The following is an 18,596-nucleotide window of genomic DNA, read 5'->3' as shown; positions in this document are numbered from 1 at the left end:
TGTCAAAGCAGCCCCAGCACTACCCTCCACCCAGGCGCCCAAGAGCCTAGCACCCCACCCCCTCCTCCTGGCACACCATGTAAGATTTTTGAGGCCAGAGTTAGAGTTGCTATATTTCCAGTGGCCCTGACTACATGACACCAACTCCATATCCCTGTTCCTGAGGTGCGTAATCCAGCCAGATGGCCAGTCTTTACTGTAGTCCCTCATGAGATAGCTGGTAACAGGCTTGGCACCATGTCACCGAACTGTAGCCTACAGCCTGAACTTGCTGAAGCCAACTTACATAGAAACATACATGCAGAACCTGCAGATTTTGGTGGGACCTGACAACTGTCTAATATATACATAATGGGGTCTACACACTACTCAAAAGATGAAGCTGGGGAAGAGAAGAATTGGACAAGTTGCTCTCCAACCGCCTAATCTTTTTGTTCTTGGGGAGGTGAACTTTTGGCAATACCTAACCAAACTGCCCTGTTACCGCTCTCCGGTGGTTCTTTTCTTCTTTCTCCTTATGACGGCTTCCTCGGTTACAGTGCGACCTATATTAATCGCCAAGCTATGTAGCTCATTGAGATTAACAGAGCCTAGTTATTTTTCTGTTGACATAGCTAGCAACACACAGATGTTTCTCCAGCATCATGTGTGCACAATTAAAGATAAAAGCAAGAGGTTGATGATGTAGGAACAGTCTAATCCAGTCCAAGTCATTATACAATCATTATAGCGACAGCAGCTGGACCCAAAAAGTCATGTCATTACTGTGTGGTACGCAGTGTGGAGGAGAGAGGACAATGGCACCTCTCACAGCAGATTGGCTAATGGCTTTTTAAGACCTGGAGGATGAATATGTGTGTTAATTCATCCTGGAATATAAAAAGGATTGTATGTTTTTGGCAGGACTTCTCTAAATGCCCTTTAGGGCCTAATTAACTAATAGCAAGGGACTCCTCCTCATCCATTAACAAGGCATGGCTTGGGGTAATGAGGCTTTACTGATTTGCTTACTGCACACAGTAGACATAGGCGTAACCTGTAGCTTTTGGGCCCCAGTTCAGAATCTGCAATGGTCCCTGTGACAGAAACTATGAGGACATGCGTTGGGGCAATGCTGTGGGGTGGGTGCTCTGTCAGTGCCATAACATAAGAATTACTTATCCATGGCCAGCCCAACATTTGTCAGGTTTTCCTTGATTTCCACGTACTTATCCTTTGTCGGCAAACAGAAAATAATCTGAAACACCATTCATCGGTCACTGATTTGGCCAGTGGTCGGCTGAGTGGCAGGAATTAGAGATCAGGGGGGACCTTATGAGCACTGGAATGGCCGAAGCAGGTTATATTTTATCCAACCTTGACACTATTTGTAAAGATTTATTCTCTAACTCAAGCGTCATGTAAAGAGTATGACTGTGGAAACAAACGCGAGGCAAAATGCAGCGTCATAACAGTGGGCCCATGGTCATCTGGGCTACGGAGCCCCTATCTTTTTTATGTACAGATATCAGATTGAAAATGATAACATTATATCCCCAAAATGGTGTCTCCAGTCTGGCCTTAATACGATTTAGCCTTTTTCCCTTGTGTAGCCAAAAATCCTGGAGATGTATTAGGGACACAAAGTTGCTGTCTGGTCATAGCTGGAGAAGAGAAGAGTTAACTTCTCTTTCTCCCAAACATTAGGAGGCCACATGTGTTTTGTTACGAGCTTTTATGCCCTCTAGTCTAGAACAGATGCAGGCCGGGCAGGACAAGGGAGCCATCATCTGCTGCTTCACAATACTTGGATATACAGTAGGGATTTCCAACAAGGATATGTTTCCTGTCCAGAAAACACTCCAGAATCTCTTAGATCTTCAGTGTACATGGACCACCCTCAGTTTGGGCCACGTGTTTTCCCACATACCTGACCTGTTGCTGATCTGCAGAGCATGATACATGGATGTATTCCTTTTTTCTCTGCAGTAAGAGATTAGTGGATGACTTATGTTTTGCAGACATTTGTTATGGATAAGCTTCTCATCTACAGATTTTTTTATGTTAGAAAGATGAAATGAAAAAAAAAATCCTGGTGTCTACATTGGGTATAAGTAATCAAAGCTGATCCAATATAATCTGGAAAAGTCTGGCAAATGTTTTGCCATATTTGTCCATACCACTGCCCCAGTGGAAAAACTGTATTGTGGGGTTGTCCAAACCTAAACACTCAGCATTTGATTACCGATGGCTGAAGAAGTTGGATGTAGCCCCAAGGCTAGCTGGAAAACATGGCTACAGCCATAGGCCTTTGGCCGTATCCATGTATTCAGGACTCCCTTTGGCAGCATCTAACTTCAGCCACTGGTAATCAAATGCAGAGCATTTGGGTTTGGATGAACCCAAGCATGTTGGAGGTTCACTCATCTCTAGATGGCAGCTCTCCTGTTGTGGCAGGACTGACTAGTGCCTAGAAAGGAAGTGGGTGCTGAAGACTACGGAGGACTGCCACTTCCAACCAAAGTCCCCGACCCGTAGAAACCTCCAATTTCTTGTTTGCTGAAGAAAAACCATGTCATCCCTGAACCCATATTTCAGATGCTGCGCACTGGCCTAGTTTAGCCTAGTCACTTGAATATGTATATAATTTTAATGGTGATTTGGTTTAAACAATGTCCCTATAACAAGACTAGAGAGCAGCCCTGCCAACAAGTAAGATACTAATAGGCTATTTTCACTTTTTATGTACACTTAGGGCCAGAATTCAGCTGAATTCTGCGGCGGAGCTCTCTGCCGTGGAATCCTGCCTGCCTCCGTGTCAACGTGAGCCACGCAAACCCTCCCATGGACAAACTGTCTGACACTAAGGCAGGTAGGATTCCACGGCGGAATTCCACAAAATTTGCTCAGCGTAGCAGGCCCTTAAAGGAAAGTGGATATAACCTGCTGATATGTCCCTACAGTCAGGGCCGCCATCAGGAATTTCGGGGCCCCATACAACCAAAGTGTCTGGGCCCCCCACATTAATAAAAAAAAAAAATGTGTGTTGGACCCACGCCTTGCTGGGAGGTATAATTTGGTTCAGATCAATTCTAGAGAACTGGCTCATATTCCCCATTTTCCCCAGTGGCTTAAAATGTAACCTCTGTTATACAGTTATAAAATTGTAGAAACTAAATGTGAACAAGGTGCAATTTAAATGTCACCATACAGACACTTACTTGTATAGCTGTCTCTTGTGCTCTGTATGAAGTGCATTATATTCACCCCTGCAACGTACAATTTATAGCGTGTCTACAAGCCCAGCGGGGCTCATTATGATGGAGACTGAAACTTATACAAGAGTGGGGTAGGGGTTCCCCTGTATTCAGAATGCTGTTGAGTACTAGGCAATGCCCCGTTTGGGGTTATTGAATTTCGAGGGTCTGGGGGGCTGTGTGATTTGTATATGTTCACCAATATCCCCCCCCCCCCCCCCCGGTATGCTCACTAACATAGAATATGTTGATAAGGCTAATATAATGAGGCTGTTCCATGTTAGTGAGCATATACAAATCACCCCCCCAGGCAGACTAGTTTAGCTCACCCAAGCCAGTGATAGCGAATACATGGCGGTGAGAACGCTTTCTAGGAGATCCTGTTTGTGCAGCAGAGGTGTCTTTATCCTGCTCTGCATAGACCCTCGAAATTCAATAATCCCAGACGGGGCATTGCCTAGCACTCAACAGCATTCTGAATACAGGGGAACCCCTACCCCACTCTTGTATAAGTTTTAGTCTCCATCATAATGAGCCCCGCTGGGCTTGTAGACACGCTATAAATTGTACGTTGCAAGGGTGAATATAATGCACTGCATACAGAGCACAAGAGGCAGCTATACAAGTAAGTGTCTATTTGAATTGCACCTTGTTCACATTTAGGTTCTACAATTTTATAACTGTATAACAGAGGTTACATTTTAAGCCACTGGGGAAAATGGGATATATGAGCCAGTTCTCTAGAATTGATCTCACACACAGACACCAGCACACATGTATACAGACACCAGCACACATATATACACACATACAGACACCAGCACACATGTATACAGACATACAGACACCTGCACACCAGGGCACGATGAAGTTTGAACTTCTGCAACCTGGAGAAATCACCTGATATCACCTGCAGTCCTATGTAACACCACATAACACAGTGGTATCTCTGAGTACAGATAATGTAGTAGATTTCACCTGCAGTCCTATGTAACAGCACAGATAACACAGTGATATCTCTGAGTATAGATCATGTAGTAGATGTAACCTGCAGTCCTATGTAACAGCACAGATAACACAGTGATATCCCTCTGAGTACAGATATTGTAGTAGTCACCTGCAGTCCTATGTAACAGCACAGATAACACAGTGATATCTCTGAGTACAGATAATGTAGATGTCACCTGCAGTCCTATGTAACACCACAGATAACACAGTGATATCTCTGAGTACAGATAATGTAGTAGCTGTCACCTGCAGTCCTATGTAACACCACAGATAACAACAATATCTCTGAGTACAGATAGTGTAGTAGTCACCTGCAGTCCTATGTAACACAACAGATAACATAGTGATATCTCTGAGTACAGATAATGTAGATGTCACCTGCAGTCCTATGTAACACCACAGATAACACAGTGATATCTCTGAGTACAGATAATGTAGATGTCACCTGCAGTCCTATGTAACACCACAGATAACACAGTGATATCTCTGAGTACAGATAATGTAGTAGCTGTCACCTGCAGTCCTATGTAACACCACAGATAACACAACAATATCTCTGAGTACAGATAATGTAGTAGTCACCTGCAGTCCTATGTAACACAACAGATAACACAGTGATATCTCTGAGTACAGATAATGTAGATGTCACCTGCAGTCCTATGTAACACCACAGATAACACAGTGATATCTCTGAGTACAGATAATGTAGTAGCTGTCACCTCGGGGCACCCCTACTAAATGATGTTCTACAAAATAAGAAAAGTGTCATACAGTGACTCACAGGTGACGTCTTCTTTGATCTGAGGCGTCACTTTCCCTTTTCCTCTCCATCCGGCCCAGACCTCCATGATGATTCCTTCCAGATATGTTTCATCTTTTCAGAACCTGCGAGACAAAAATTTAGGCTCCGCACATTTCTAGCACCTTCCTTCCCTTCCTCCCTCCTGTAGGCTCCCATAGTAACTGCGCTGTCTGGTGTTATGTGCAGTAAAGCGAGTAGGAATGTGGGCTGCCCCCTGTATGTAGGATCCCCTGCTGTGCCCCCTGTATGTAGGATCCCCTGCTGTGCCCCCTGTATGTAGGATTCCCTGCTGTGCCCCCATGGGCTAATAATGCCCCCAGAGGTGCCCCCATGAACTAATAATGCCTCCAGAGGTGGCCCCCATGAACTAATAATGCCCCCAGAGGTTCCCCCATACACTAATAATGCCCCCAGAGATGCCCCCATATACTAATAATGCCCCCAGAGGTGCCCCCACGAACTAATAATGCCCCCAGAGGTGCCCCCATATACTAATAATATCCCCAGAGGTGCCCCCATGAGCTAATAATGCCCCCAGAGGTGCCCCCATATACTAATAATGCCCCAGAGGTGCCCCCCATGAGCTAATAATGCCCCCAGAGGTGCCCCTAAAAAAACAAACATCCTACTCACCTAATCCGCGCTGTGCAGGCAGCAGCTCTTCCTCCTCTTCGGGCTTCATCTTGCGAGCCGCAGGGACGGGACTTCCGGCAGGCGTGATGACGTCACATCATCACGCCTGCCGGAGAGGTCACGGCCCGGCCTCCCATAGGCTGCTGGTATGAAGTGCCGGCAGCCTATGGGAGGGAATACAGGAGGAGGACACTGACAGGTCCTGCTCCTGTATTCTGATCGCTGTAATGTTTCGTCCGCTCACTGTGCGGACGGAACATCAAAGCGATCAGTGCATCCCGAGAAGCTGCGCGCCCGCAGCTTCTCGGGATGCTCAAAAACAGGTGGAAAGGGGGGCCGTGTGGGCCCCCCTAGCGTAGCGGATGGGGGGCGGCGGCCGGCGGGGCCCCCCCCCATGTCTTTTAGGGTCCGGGCCCCATTCGGCAGTACCACTTGTACTGCCCTATCGGCTGCCCTGCCTACAGTGCATGGGGCGCTGAGGATGAAGGTAACTTTCTTACCTTCATCCTCGGCGCTATTTTCATCCAGATTGTAGTTTAATCCCCATGCTAAAGAGGCGGTTTGGTGCTCTGGGGGTGGGACTATCTTAAAACAGCAATTTGTTTTGTTGTTTGCTGCAAATACCTCCATATTATCAACCACTGAGGAAGGATCTACCCAAATGTATTCCTCCTGACTGATCTATATTTTCTCCACCATCTACTCTATGGTGTATATAGATGGTCCTCCCATCTTCCCCTGGGAGAACCCCCTCTCTCCTTATCTCTACTACACTTTATTCTTTTTCCTTTAATCCTTTGTCATTTCTTTCTTTTAATCTATTGTATCTGACTTGTGTATTACTACGCTCACTATTCTACAACTTTTACAAGCCCTTATTCAACTATAGTAAAAAAAACAAAACAAAAACAATGGTTGCAGGTTCTTGGCCATTACTGTTACGGCATGTTACCGGTATAACGTTGTGTCATTCATCAGAATATAAACAGTCCCTTATTTCCACTAACCCTCCACTACGGCAGCATTCTGGTCAGTCCTGAGCCAGTCATTATAGGTCCAGGACGTTCACAAGCTGAAATATGGTGTTTTTATTTGATGTGTTTTCCATTCCCTGAGAGAACAAGTGCAAAGGAATGGGACTTGCCAAACGTTATTACTTGCAAGAGAAATGTTAACTTGCCCTTAGGATTATTTATTTCCCCAAACCGTGCTCTCCAATTCCCCGGAGTATATTGATGGCTCACGGACGGTTTTAGAACATATAGGAAATTCAGACATATGAAGTCTAACCTGACATGATGAATGATAACTGCAGTTTATATTTCTGGTATATATGGACTTTCCACCAGTCTATAGATCTCTCAACTGTGCACAGAGAAGGATCATATGGAAGGTTTTCAGTGAAGCTTTGCACATCTGATAGAAACACATGATGCCCATCATCAAAGATTCAGCAATGGTGGTCATGGCTCCCTGGGGTTCCATCAATCAGAGTTTATATCTTTCGTAAGATTTATAGGAAGGCAGTAAATGTGGTCTTGGCTAGCACATTTATAATAATACTTCAAAATATATATTGTTTCTAGGATGGCACCATCATTTTTTTTTATGAAATATGGCCCCAATAGGTAAATGACGTATTTTGAGTACCGATACCATATATAGATAGCTCAACTGCATGGGTACTGCTAAAATTTGTAAAGTTCTTAGGACCCATGACTAGCCCTCTCTGAACTAGGATTGGGGATATGCTTGGTGCTACTACAAATGACTCGGACCGATCAAAACCTTTGACATGTCAAAAGTATTTTGTAATGACAGTGAGACTTTAATTTTGTAATAGCGGCAAGTCCAACATGATAAAATGAAAAAAAAAATCAGTACTCGCCTGCTGTTATGTTCCACCTCTTTTTCATTGATGCTTGGTCTCCGCCGCACAGCACTTCCTGGTCTTTCTGTCAAGTGGGGGCTCAGTTTAAATAAGCACAGCTCGAGTCTGATAATTCAGCATTTAATTACTGGTGGCTGAAGAGTTTGGACGCAGCCCTAGGCAGTCCAGGAAAACATGGATACAGCCATAGGCCATATGGTGAACAATCGGACTAGAGCGTGCTTGAAGTGCTAAGCCAATCAGTGTCCACAGTCACGACTTGCCCCTGCCAATGATTGGCTTGAGAAGAGACTGGGGAGCTGTGAGCAGTGGGGACCAGGCACAGTCAGAACAGCAGCAGCAGGGATTTCAGCAGATAGTTTTTTATTATTATTATTATTATTATTATAGTTTTTTTATTATTATTATTATTATTATTATTATATTTCTTCTATTATATCTTTAATGTTTAACAGTAAAGCGGTCTGTATAATTCTTTATAGGGCTCTGTTAGTTTAGTCCTATCTGCTGTGCTGGAAAAGTTTTCTCCACCTGTTTTCTCTAACTAATTTTTCCTGCCTTGGCTTCGAGACTCTCTTGGTAAGGTCTAGAGGAGACACAATCCAAGAGTGAAGGAACATCCCAAAGGTAGTTTTTAATTTTTTTTTTAACTCGAGGTCAGAATGTGGTTATGTTTCAATTTCAAGACTAGACGTAATTCCAACTCCTCGTTCCAATACATAGCAGGGAGCACACACACTTTATCCCAGTGCATTACGGGGGAATCATTTCCATTTCTTTTCCTTTTTAAAAAAAATCATTTGCAAATTTTTTTTTATAGTTTTCATTTGTGTGTCTCCCACTGACTGGTGAGGCACAGCCACCCATGACGCTCGGTGGCCCTCAAGCAGCACGTTCCACTTCTGGGTTTTCCATTTTCATTAAGTACTGCCAGTTTTTCTCACACTACTGACATTGAGGAGGATATCTGATATATGCGAAAATGACAGATGGCAAATAGCAAAAATAAAATAAAAATACACACACTCGGGATGGAAAACAAGCTACTGTATTTCAATACTTGTGATGATAATAAAAGAGGCGCTGTGTGCATCTGCAGGTGTGCCTTATGTGTGTTTCTCTTGAGTTTTGTCAGATTTTGGACACTCAGATGCTAATAACCAACCAACAGCGTCTGACTCTTTTCTCTCCTTCGACCAGATGTATTCTCGGGAGTGTATTTATCCTCCAAAAAAAAAAAAAAGTCTGCAAGAAATTACTTGAAAGTGCGTTCCAGGTACATACCAACTAATGTTTTTCTAAAGGACTGAAACAAAGTAAGCAGGTGGTTTTCAGCGTCAAGTACAAAACAATGTCGTGGTAAACAGAGTCTCCTCACAACCAACGCATTCTCTTATGGGGAATGGGATTGGGAGATTTTTTTTTTTTTTAGGTATTGCAGATTTTGTTGCAGAAAGTACAGATCGGTGTAATGTACAAGAGCAAAGAAATGTGAAGAAGAGAGTGTTTGCTTAGTGTTTCAGTGCATTGACCGCCAGTGGTCCATGATATTTCTGTGTTGCTATATCGAGCAGCAAGCGACTTGTTTACATTACCAGTAAGCCACTTCCTAACCCGCAAGAGCAAGTAGAGCGTCACCGATCTCAGACGTGAGCAACAAAAATTCCAAGCTGGATGACTGGGAGCCAGGAATTGGACCTTCATTAATTTGATATTCATGGCCTGTTCTGAGTATAGCCATTACTATATTATCTTGGAAAATCCCATTAAAGTGTTAATCATTAGTAAATCTGACGTTGGAACAATAGTTAGTAACCAGTGAACACATAATTTCAAATGTTCCTTCTGGGACCAGTTTAAAGGGACGGCAAGAACTAGTCAAAAAGATTGACCTTTTCTGCCCTAAAACTGCGGAGAAGAGAGCGGAATGTATCTATTTACACAGGGCTTGTAGTTAGTCTGAGGCGGCCACTGTGGAGGATCACACAGGGTTTGTATATTTCAGATGCTTCTTAAATAGACGTAGTGTAAATAAGTCCTCTGTGATATTGCGGTGATCGAAGTCCGCCTGCGTAAATATTTTTGTGTAGAACACGCATTAAAACGTTTTTTTCTCAGATCTCCGAAAACTCTTTGTACTAAAAATAAACCCCGGGCCTCGATCATTGTTTCTGATGTCAGATCCACATATGTTTTTCTTTGTCTAGTGGACAAGAGAAAAAAAGACTCACAAAGGAGTCGTGGATTAATAATTCCAACTGCACAGAATCAGAACCATTATTGTAGTTATTATTATTTCTGTTTTTCTTTTAGTGTAACTTGAATGGGACTCGGCTTCCATTAACAAAACCTTACAGCTGCCAGCGCGCAACTACGACTTTAATGTTGATGAACCCCCCGTCTCCCTAGTTGTTTGTCTGAAAATATACCTGGACGGCTGCCCGGCTCGAGAAATGATTTAAGCTGCTAGAAAAGCACAGCTGTCTTTAACAAGTTTTAGAAGTCCGTGTAGCCAGTCTACAATTTATTGACTAGTCTTAGATGCTTATTGCCTATGACACTCTAAATACCATTACAACAAAGTTTATACTACAAAGTCCAAGTTTAAAACTGGAATCTTAGCTAGAACAGCTGGCCCATTTGTTTATGTGATAGACGGGGAAAAAATGACTTCTGTAATCTTTGCTCTTTTGGCTTTGAGATTCTTGAAGGCAAAAAAAAAAAAGAGAACTAATTTTCGCTTGTCATGCAATGCCTAGCAACATGAGCTGGCTAACAGGTCCCTTATGTCAACCCTACGCCTAAACCCCGAGCATAGCAACTGGCAGCGGTCCCCCTCACACCTGACCGTAGTCCATCTCGGTGATGGGGAGTGCGCGGCTGATGGGAGCCTCCTTTCCCTAGGCCGGTCACACTGAGCATTTTGTTCTCTGCATGAAAGACTTTGTTTTAAATCATAATAGTAACCAGGCTGTAATCACATTATAGAGCACATGGAGAACTTGCATAAAAGCATGTGTTTTAGATTTGACATTCTGATTTATGGGTTGTGCTCCGCTTACACAGCTGCAATCTCCTTTTCCTCCTAAAGATGTTTTCGATTTTACTATTACCTTATCCTGACTTAATGTTGAAGAAAATGAAAGCCACCAGGTGAAGCCGTGACAGAAGTTGAGCTGGCCGTTTTAATCTTTTTAGACAGCGGTGTAATGAATAGATTCCAAATTCATTGCGGCATCATGTTGCTTTATTAATAAAGTAAAGGGAAGGTTAAGGTTTGGTTTGGTTCACATTTGAACTCGCAGTTGAAATCCTGCTCTGCCAGAAGTGATAGCCTCATGGAAAGCCAAATGATTCAGGACCTGAACCTTCCCACATATATCAATGTTTACCTGCGGTTATGTACTGCAAAGCGCGCAACCCGAATCCCTCAATGGGATGGCAGACATTTTTTTTTCTGTCTTCCTAATGTTAAATGGTAACATGGGTTACTTTATGTAATATTGCCTCTTGTGCCCCCTCTATTTCTCCATAGATGGTAAGCTCCTGTGTCCCCCATTTCCTAATAGATTGTAAGTTCTTGCGCCCCCACCCATTTCCTGCTGGTAGGTCCATAGAGACAACACCACCATCAAGGTGGTCTCACAGATGGGAAATTGGAAGAAAGGGTAGTACTTGGCGATCTTTTTTATGCTCTTTCCACCAATGTTGGACATTTTTATTCGTGCGACATGTCGCAGTGTCATATCTGGAACATTAGAGGGCAGGGTAGTACTTGGAGGTCTTGTTCATGCCGTTGTTTATGGTCTTGTCCATGCTCTTTCTGGAAGATCCCATTCACCCCAGAGAAGACAATCAGCATGTTTGGGTGTACATGATCTACAAGTATAGATTCATACCCATCTCAGCTGAGAACGTCTTCACATGGATAAATACCCCAGAGAACACCAAGAAAACATCCCCCAGACCACAACATTGCCCCAACCAGCTAGTGTTTCTTGTTTGTTCCCTGATGTTTCTATCCTGACATGCCAATGTCCATTCGTTTGATGGAGCTGTAAACAAAAATTGGAGAAGATGACCCTTTACCAGTTAGCGTAGAAAATGACCCTTTACAAATCATAGAGAAGACAACCCTTCAGTGGAGGTCTAATTCTGATATGGCTGGTATCATTGAAGCCTTTCTTGACTATACCACTTGATTATTAGAGAAGTAGTGACCTTCCATCTGCTCCGGAGCCCAATACACAGTAGGGATCACAGATCTTTCGTGTTATTCACAAGTTTGGGAGCCCTTGGGTCATTCTGATGTTAAGCCGCTCCACTGCAATGTGTCAGTTCTCCCTCACACACCCTTGTAGTTGACATTCACATCAATGGCACATTGTGCTCTGCAGTTTCCACATCACTTGTTCACAATAACGCCATTTGTACACTGCGACCACAGTAGCACAAGAACAGTTCACGCACTGCGCGTTGTCAGAAATACCGCCATCCCGCTGCCTGAAAAACTCATAAATTGTCCTTTTGACCCATGAGGGATATGTGTGCAGACTATCGCACCCTTATGCATCTACTTGCTGCCGCTGACTGTGGAGATGCCAGCTCAGTGCACCATCAGGGAGGTGACATTAAAGCTAGGCATACACTTTCAGTAACTGTTATCTCCCCCATCCTCCCCATACACAAGCTGCATGTGTTCCCTATAGGGGGGGAGGTAAACTGCAGCAAAACTGCTCCTTAGCACAAGGTGTTTGGACACCTTTAGAATAAACTTGGGCACGGGGGGGCCATCTTGGTCTACCAATTCTGGCTCTTCTTTCAAAGCATGCTATGGAATACTGACTTGTTTAAAGGAGACAATAACTATTTGAGGGAGCCTGCTGGGATTACATGCTGCCCGTGGTTCAGGCCTTTTGAATAACTGAATTTTTGGTGCAGAAATTCAACTTTTTTTTTTATTTTTTACTAAAACTGATCTGCAGCTTGTGAAAAAAATAAAGTGGTCTGTCTACCCCCATAGTAACATGCTGTAGTGATATTGATATATAGATGGTTTACACCGTGTAAAGGAACTGTTTGCTGTTGGTAAAGGTCAGGAAGTAATTTTTTCCATTCTAAGGGAAATTGTTCAATTATGTTTTTCTCTTTCTTCTGGATCCACTGGCTTAAGTAAATGGTTCATGTCTGCATTTTCTCAACATAGTTCCTATAAGTTTAAGGGGGTTATTAAAAAAACGAAACAGCCACTTTTTTTTGCAAACCTGCCCTCAGGTTGTGTGTGGTATAACAATTAAGCTCCATTCACTTCAATGGAACTGAACTGCAACTCCCCCCCCCCCCCTACACACACACTGAGGACAAAAATGGTGCTGTTTCTGGAAGTAAGCCGCCATGCCTGAACAACCCCCTTAAGATTGTAAATCTGGTTCTGTTAGGTCAGGCTAAAAGAAATGTCATGTTTTCCTGAATACGTAGCACGGACATCATTCATTCATCATCCATTCACTTTGCCTCCGTCCCATAATCTAATACAAACAAAAACCAACCAACACAAGTTAAAGAGATTACGATTACGGCAAAGACTTTTAATATGTTGTTTGCCGTTCATGGACTAGCGGCATTGTGTAAGGTTTACAGTACAGCGAAAAGGAACAATTAGGTAAAAGAAATATGGATTAAGTTAAGAACCCTTGAATAACAGATTTTCCATGGTTCTTAACATACGGGAAGTTGGTGGGGATGTTTGTCTGTCTGGCTTTCTGACTTCCATTAAGCCAACCTTCTATCCCACTCAATCACATTTTCCAGGAAGAAAACACAGTCAGGAATAAAGGGCTCAAATATATAACATCCTTGTACTGTTTTAATAATGTGGGACTGTTTGTAATGAGATCCTCGTAGTGGTGAGAAGCTAGGCGGTCTTCATCACCAGGGGAAGGATATTGGCATACCAATCCTCCAAGTAACCAGTGTTTCATGCAAGAGAAAAAGTTTTTGCGGAAACAATCTGGTGGAAGTGTAATTATAGATGCAGTAGTACATTTTGCCAAATTGTGTAAAATGAATTAACCAAGTTGAAAAATGATTGGTTTTCCAAGAGGGACCAAAACTCATGCTGGACAATCCAATATCATTTATAAAAAGATTCGGAGAGTTAGAGCAGACCAAAGATGGAACAGCTGTTTAGTCTCTTTCAATGTGTTTTAATTGCAATACAAGAAACCTGCCTGTAGGATCCATGAATGCACCTTAATGATATATACACACACTAGAGAGTCTGAGGAACGCTAGTGCTAGCAGCCCTACTACTTATACCATCGGGAGCCAATGAGGGAGCTGTGTGGGCATGGGCTTGTTTTGCTTCCTTCCTCCCTGACACATGGTGAAGTATTGAATCCAATGCCTGGAAGTCAACTAAAGTTTTTGAGACTATGTGACGCCTCAGCTATTGCATCATTGGTAACCTGTACCAACCGCTGACTTTGCCATTAAGGTACCATTACACGGAGTGATAATCTGCCGAATCGGCCCTATCCGGCCAATTATTGTGTCGTGTCATCGGCTGATCGTTGTTATAGGTTTGGACCTATAATTGTCGGTTACCGACCACGCACTGCTATGTGTAATATCTGTGCGCGGCTGGCGATTAGCAAAATAAATTCATTACCTATCAATGGTTAAGGGCTCCTCTTGTGATCCGCTTCTCTCCGTGTCCCGCGTGCTGCAGCTTAGTTGACAGGCCACTCAGCCAATCGCAGGCTGGGACCGCCGCGGCCAGTGATTGGCTGAGCGGCCTGCCAGTTAAGACAGAATGCTCTGAAGCTGCAGCGCGCGTGACTTGGGGAGGAGCCCTGGACCATGGATAGGTAATGTATGCCAGTTTAGCAAGGGCTGCAAGGGCATCAGTAACTATGTCCATGCAGCCCTTGTTAAACGATTATCGGGCCGTGTAATAGGCCCAGTAAACGAGCGAAGATCTAGCAGATCGGTTAATACAGTTACAGTTAATATCGGGCCCCCATCGGCCTGTGTAATACTAGCCTTAGTAGGCCATCAAAACATGCCACAGCCACATGCCACAGACTGTATCCATGTTTTCCCAGACTCCCTAGGGCTGCAACTTTTTCAGTCACCGGTAATCAAATGTCGCACGCTTGGGATCGGATGAACCCGAACATGCTTGAGGTTCGCTCATCTCTACTCTTGTCCCAATGCCTGCTAATGAAGAAAGTTATGCTACAAGGAGGGATCATGAAGCACCACACACAGCATCTACAGCTACATACTATTAAACCATACGGAGCAAAGAGTACGCAAGAACTTACTTGAAATGTCCATAAATTTCTGAAGTCCCTAAAGGCCATAGTACATGGCACAATATGGCTTCCCCCCCTTTCACGCTCGCTGTCTGTGCTATTACATACCGGAACAGCCGCTAATCGGCCAAGTACAGCCGATAATCGTTTGGTGTAATAGGGCCATAACAGTTCCATATAATGTCTCCTTTAAATGATAAATATACATTTTCTTAAAAGGTGAATAGATGTCACCCTTCTCCTCACAATGTAAAAATAATGGAATTGAGGGAGTTCTAAATTTTATTTATTTTTTTTAAAAGATGCCGTTGATCTCATTCTGCAGCATTACATAAACTGGATTGTCAGACCCTAAATAAAAGTATTCTACGTTAATGTAATAGTCCATGAAAAAGTATAATGCGCCCAACTGTCTTGAGAAGCGGAGGCTCTCACATATTACTTGGCATTACAAATTTGGCTTTGTGCTATTGCTGCTGACAGCTTAAAAACTTCTCCCTTTTAACCCACCGCTTGTAGGTGGACCATATATACAGCCAAAAATCAATCTCCCTTCCAAGGAACTTGTTTGCTTCAAGTCCCAGAGGCTGTATTCTGGAAAATATTTCAAAAACTGCTTTTGGGGTCACATATAGGTTCCCTTAGTCACCATGTGGTTACTCCAGGCAAAACAAAGTATCTTCTCCGCCTCACCATGTGATGGACGTCCTGCTCCAAAAGAACAAAACCATGTGTAGATCCATTGCTTCCATGTATTTCCAGGAAGAGGGTCACACCCTGTTTAAAAGGAGGACATTGGCCAACAGATGCTAATGAGCCTCCAAACTTGGGGAAGTGTATCATCTTTCCTGCTATATATGCCACGTATCATCTCTCCTGCTATATATGCCACGTATCATCTCTCCTGCTATATATGCCACGTATCATCTCTCCTGCTATATATGCCACGTATCATCTCTCCTGCTATATATGCCACGTATCATCTCTCCTGCTATATATGCCCCGTATCATCTCTCCTGCTATATATGCCCTGTATCATCCCTTTTGCTATATATGCCACGTATCATCTCTCCTGCTATATATGCCACGTATCATCTCTCCTGCTATATATGCCACGTATCATCTCTCCTGCTATATATGCCACGTATCATCCCTTTTGCTATATATGCCATGTATCATCTTTCCTGCTATATATGCCATGTGCCATCTCTCTGGCTGTATATGCCGTGTGCCAGCTCTCCTGCTGTATATGTCGTGTGCCATCTCTCCTCCTATATATGCTGTGTGCCATCTCTCTGGCTGTATATGCTGTGTGCCATCTCTCCTCCTATATATGCTGTGTGCCATCTCTCCGGCTGTATATGTCATATATCATCTCTCTGGTTGTACATGTCGTGTGCCATCTCTCCTGCTATATATATGCTGTGTGCCATCTCTCCTCCTATATATGCTGTGTGCCAGCTCTCCGGCTGTATATGCCGCATGCCAGCTCTCCGGCTATATATGCCACGTAACATTTTTTTTCATTTTGTGCAATGTCGTTAAGAGGATACCAAGAATGGTGTAAGATATATATATATATATATTTCTTTTCTTTCTTTCTTTTATTTCTTTAGGTCCAGATCTAAAATCATCATGCGCACATGGCTGTAATAGCAATGCTCGTCTGACAGCTGTAGATTGTCTTCAGCTCTGCCTTCTCTGCACTGACAGGCCGCTGGCCGCTCCCCCAATCACGGGCCATGGCCTGTCTCGGCAAGTCATTGGCTGAGTGTCCTGTCTCTGCCTATGACTGGCTAAGCAGCCGGCGGCCTGTAAGTGCAGAGAAGGCAGAGCTGCAGACACTGGGGAAGTAAGTTATTACTTTATTATTTATTTTATTTATTACTGAAGGCAAGGGTTGCATGGACATCGCTAATGATGTCCATGCAGCTATTGCTGCCCAATAGTTGGCCTATCTAATTTCTTAGTAAGCAGGTGCTGATCTATGTGTTCTAGAGGATGGAGAGAAATAAGTTGAATAAAATATGAAGGCCCCAATACATATTAGATGATTGATTGATTCCTCCAACATTAGGGCCTTTTAACATGGTCTAACCAGTGGTAGCGAAAGAGTGCTGATCAACCAGATTAGTACTTCTTTGTACAGGCTTTACAGGTCTCTGCATCTGAAAATGAATGATCAGTATTTGACTTCTGGGGTCAAAACATGGATACAACCCCAGGACGGCATCCGACTCCAGGAGTGGAATGCAGAGCTTTCATGTTCGGACAAACGTTGCCGAACCCGAACTTCCAGCAGGTTTGCTGAACACTTATCGCAGTTTTTTTAAATTTACAGGGGTCAAATATTGGGAATTAGCGGCTGATAATCAACCTGTGTAAAAGGCTTAATCCAAAGTGTATTGCCAGCTTTTGCGAGGGACCGTCGTCCACCAAAACTCATCTGGCTAAGAATTATTATTATTCAACACCAACTTAAAATACGTTAAAAGTGAGAAAATACCTTTTTTAATCAAGATGAAGTTTTATGTGATGTTTTTAATGTTAATACAGCTGAGACTGGTGAGGAGAGCCATAACCCCTCCCCCCCCCAGCCCTGGAAATGCTTAGGTAGTCGATTGGATTGCCACCAAACCCTCCATAAGTTGTTACTACAGACATGTATGCGTTTCAACTTAAATACCTTATAAATTGTTTTACCGTGAGTGCAAATCCAGTCCTTTAATATAAGCTCCATTTCAGATTAGGAAAAAAGTCGAGAAGTGAAATAGATAACCAACCCTGAGAATTCCTCGCTTAAATATCTTGGAAGCCCTTTGGACGCAGGTGTTTAGGAAGATTTATACTTCGAATTCTTAAAATATTTTTTCCACCAAAGGAAGAATACTCGGTACTAGCTGCTTTGTGCCAACACTAACCATTAGGACTTGGATCCCAGCCACTCTCGTCTACTCCGAAACAGATTCTGCCACCGAGGAAAAGGTCATTAATGTGAGTTCTTTACTGTTGCTTCGGCTTCCAAGACAATTAGCAGAAGTTGTTCTGCAGATGGTTTCCTGGCTGTCATCAGGTACCTACATATTAATAGGCCTGTTATGATAGATTCATTGACAAGTGGGTTAGGCTGGAAGCTACATTAAGATAGAGATGTTTCTGTACTTTGTGCCTGGAAATAGCGAATCCCCGTCGCTTCTGATGAAAGATGACTCTATTTTTGTCCGTGCCTCTCGTCTTACAATATAGCGCTCCACTCTGTAGCAGGATTTCCCTAAAAGTACAATGTTTCCCAGTGGGAATAGTGTAATGGAGTAAAAGTGTTTGTTTTTGTTTTTTGTAACTTTGTTTTAAAAAATTTTTAGCTAGTAGTAGTACTCAAAAAAAAAAAAAAAAAAGAAAAACTGGTGTCAATGAGTAATAGACATTTGTAAATGACTTTTATTTGGACATCTTTAGTCTTCTAATACTTATCAGCTGCCATATGTCCTGCAGGAAGTGGTGTATTCTTTCCAGTCTGACACAGTGCTCTCTGCTGCCACCTCTGTCCATGTCAGGAACTGTCCAGAGCAATAGCAAATCCTTAAAAAACTCTACTGCTCTGGACAGTTCCTGACATGGAAGAGGAAGAGATTTTTAAATATAAGTTATTTACAGATCTGTATAACTTTTGCTTAAAGGGCACCAGATCTGTCAGCAAATGGGATGTA

The 18,596-nt window shown here is 43.2% G+C and overlaps 1 long non-coding RNA gene across 1 annotated transcript in view; it reads left to right on the top strand.

Moving 5' to 3' along the window:
• LOC138771192 (uncharacterized) overlaps positions 1 to 17,831 on the top strand; it is a 131,474-nt gene extending 113,643 nt beyond the window's left edge. Inside the window, exon 3 of the long non-coding RNA XR_011359558.1 lies at positions 17,771 to 17,831. This is a non-coding gene — a long non-coding RNA (uncharacterized lncRNA). The remainder of the gene's footprint in view (positions 1 to 17,770) is intronic.
• Positions 17,832 to 18,596: the final 765 nt, after the last annotated feature.

This window comes from Dendropsophus ebraccatus, chromosome 13 (genome assembly GCF_027789765.1).
Source record: "Dendropsophus ebraccatus isolate aDenEbr1 chromosome 13, aDenEbr1.pat, whole genome shotgun sequence".
Lineage (NCBI taxonomy): Eukaryota > Metazoa > Chordata > Amphibia > Anura > Hylidae > Dendropsophus > Dendropsophus ebraccatus.
Note: the sequence above shows the minus strand (reverse complement) of the source record. Positions and strands in the feature narration are given on the sequence as shown.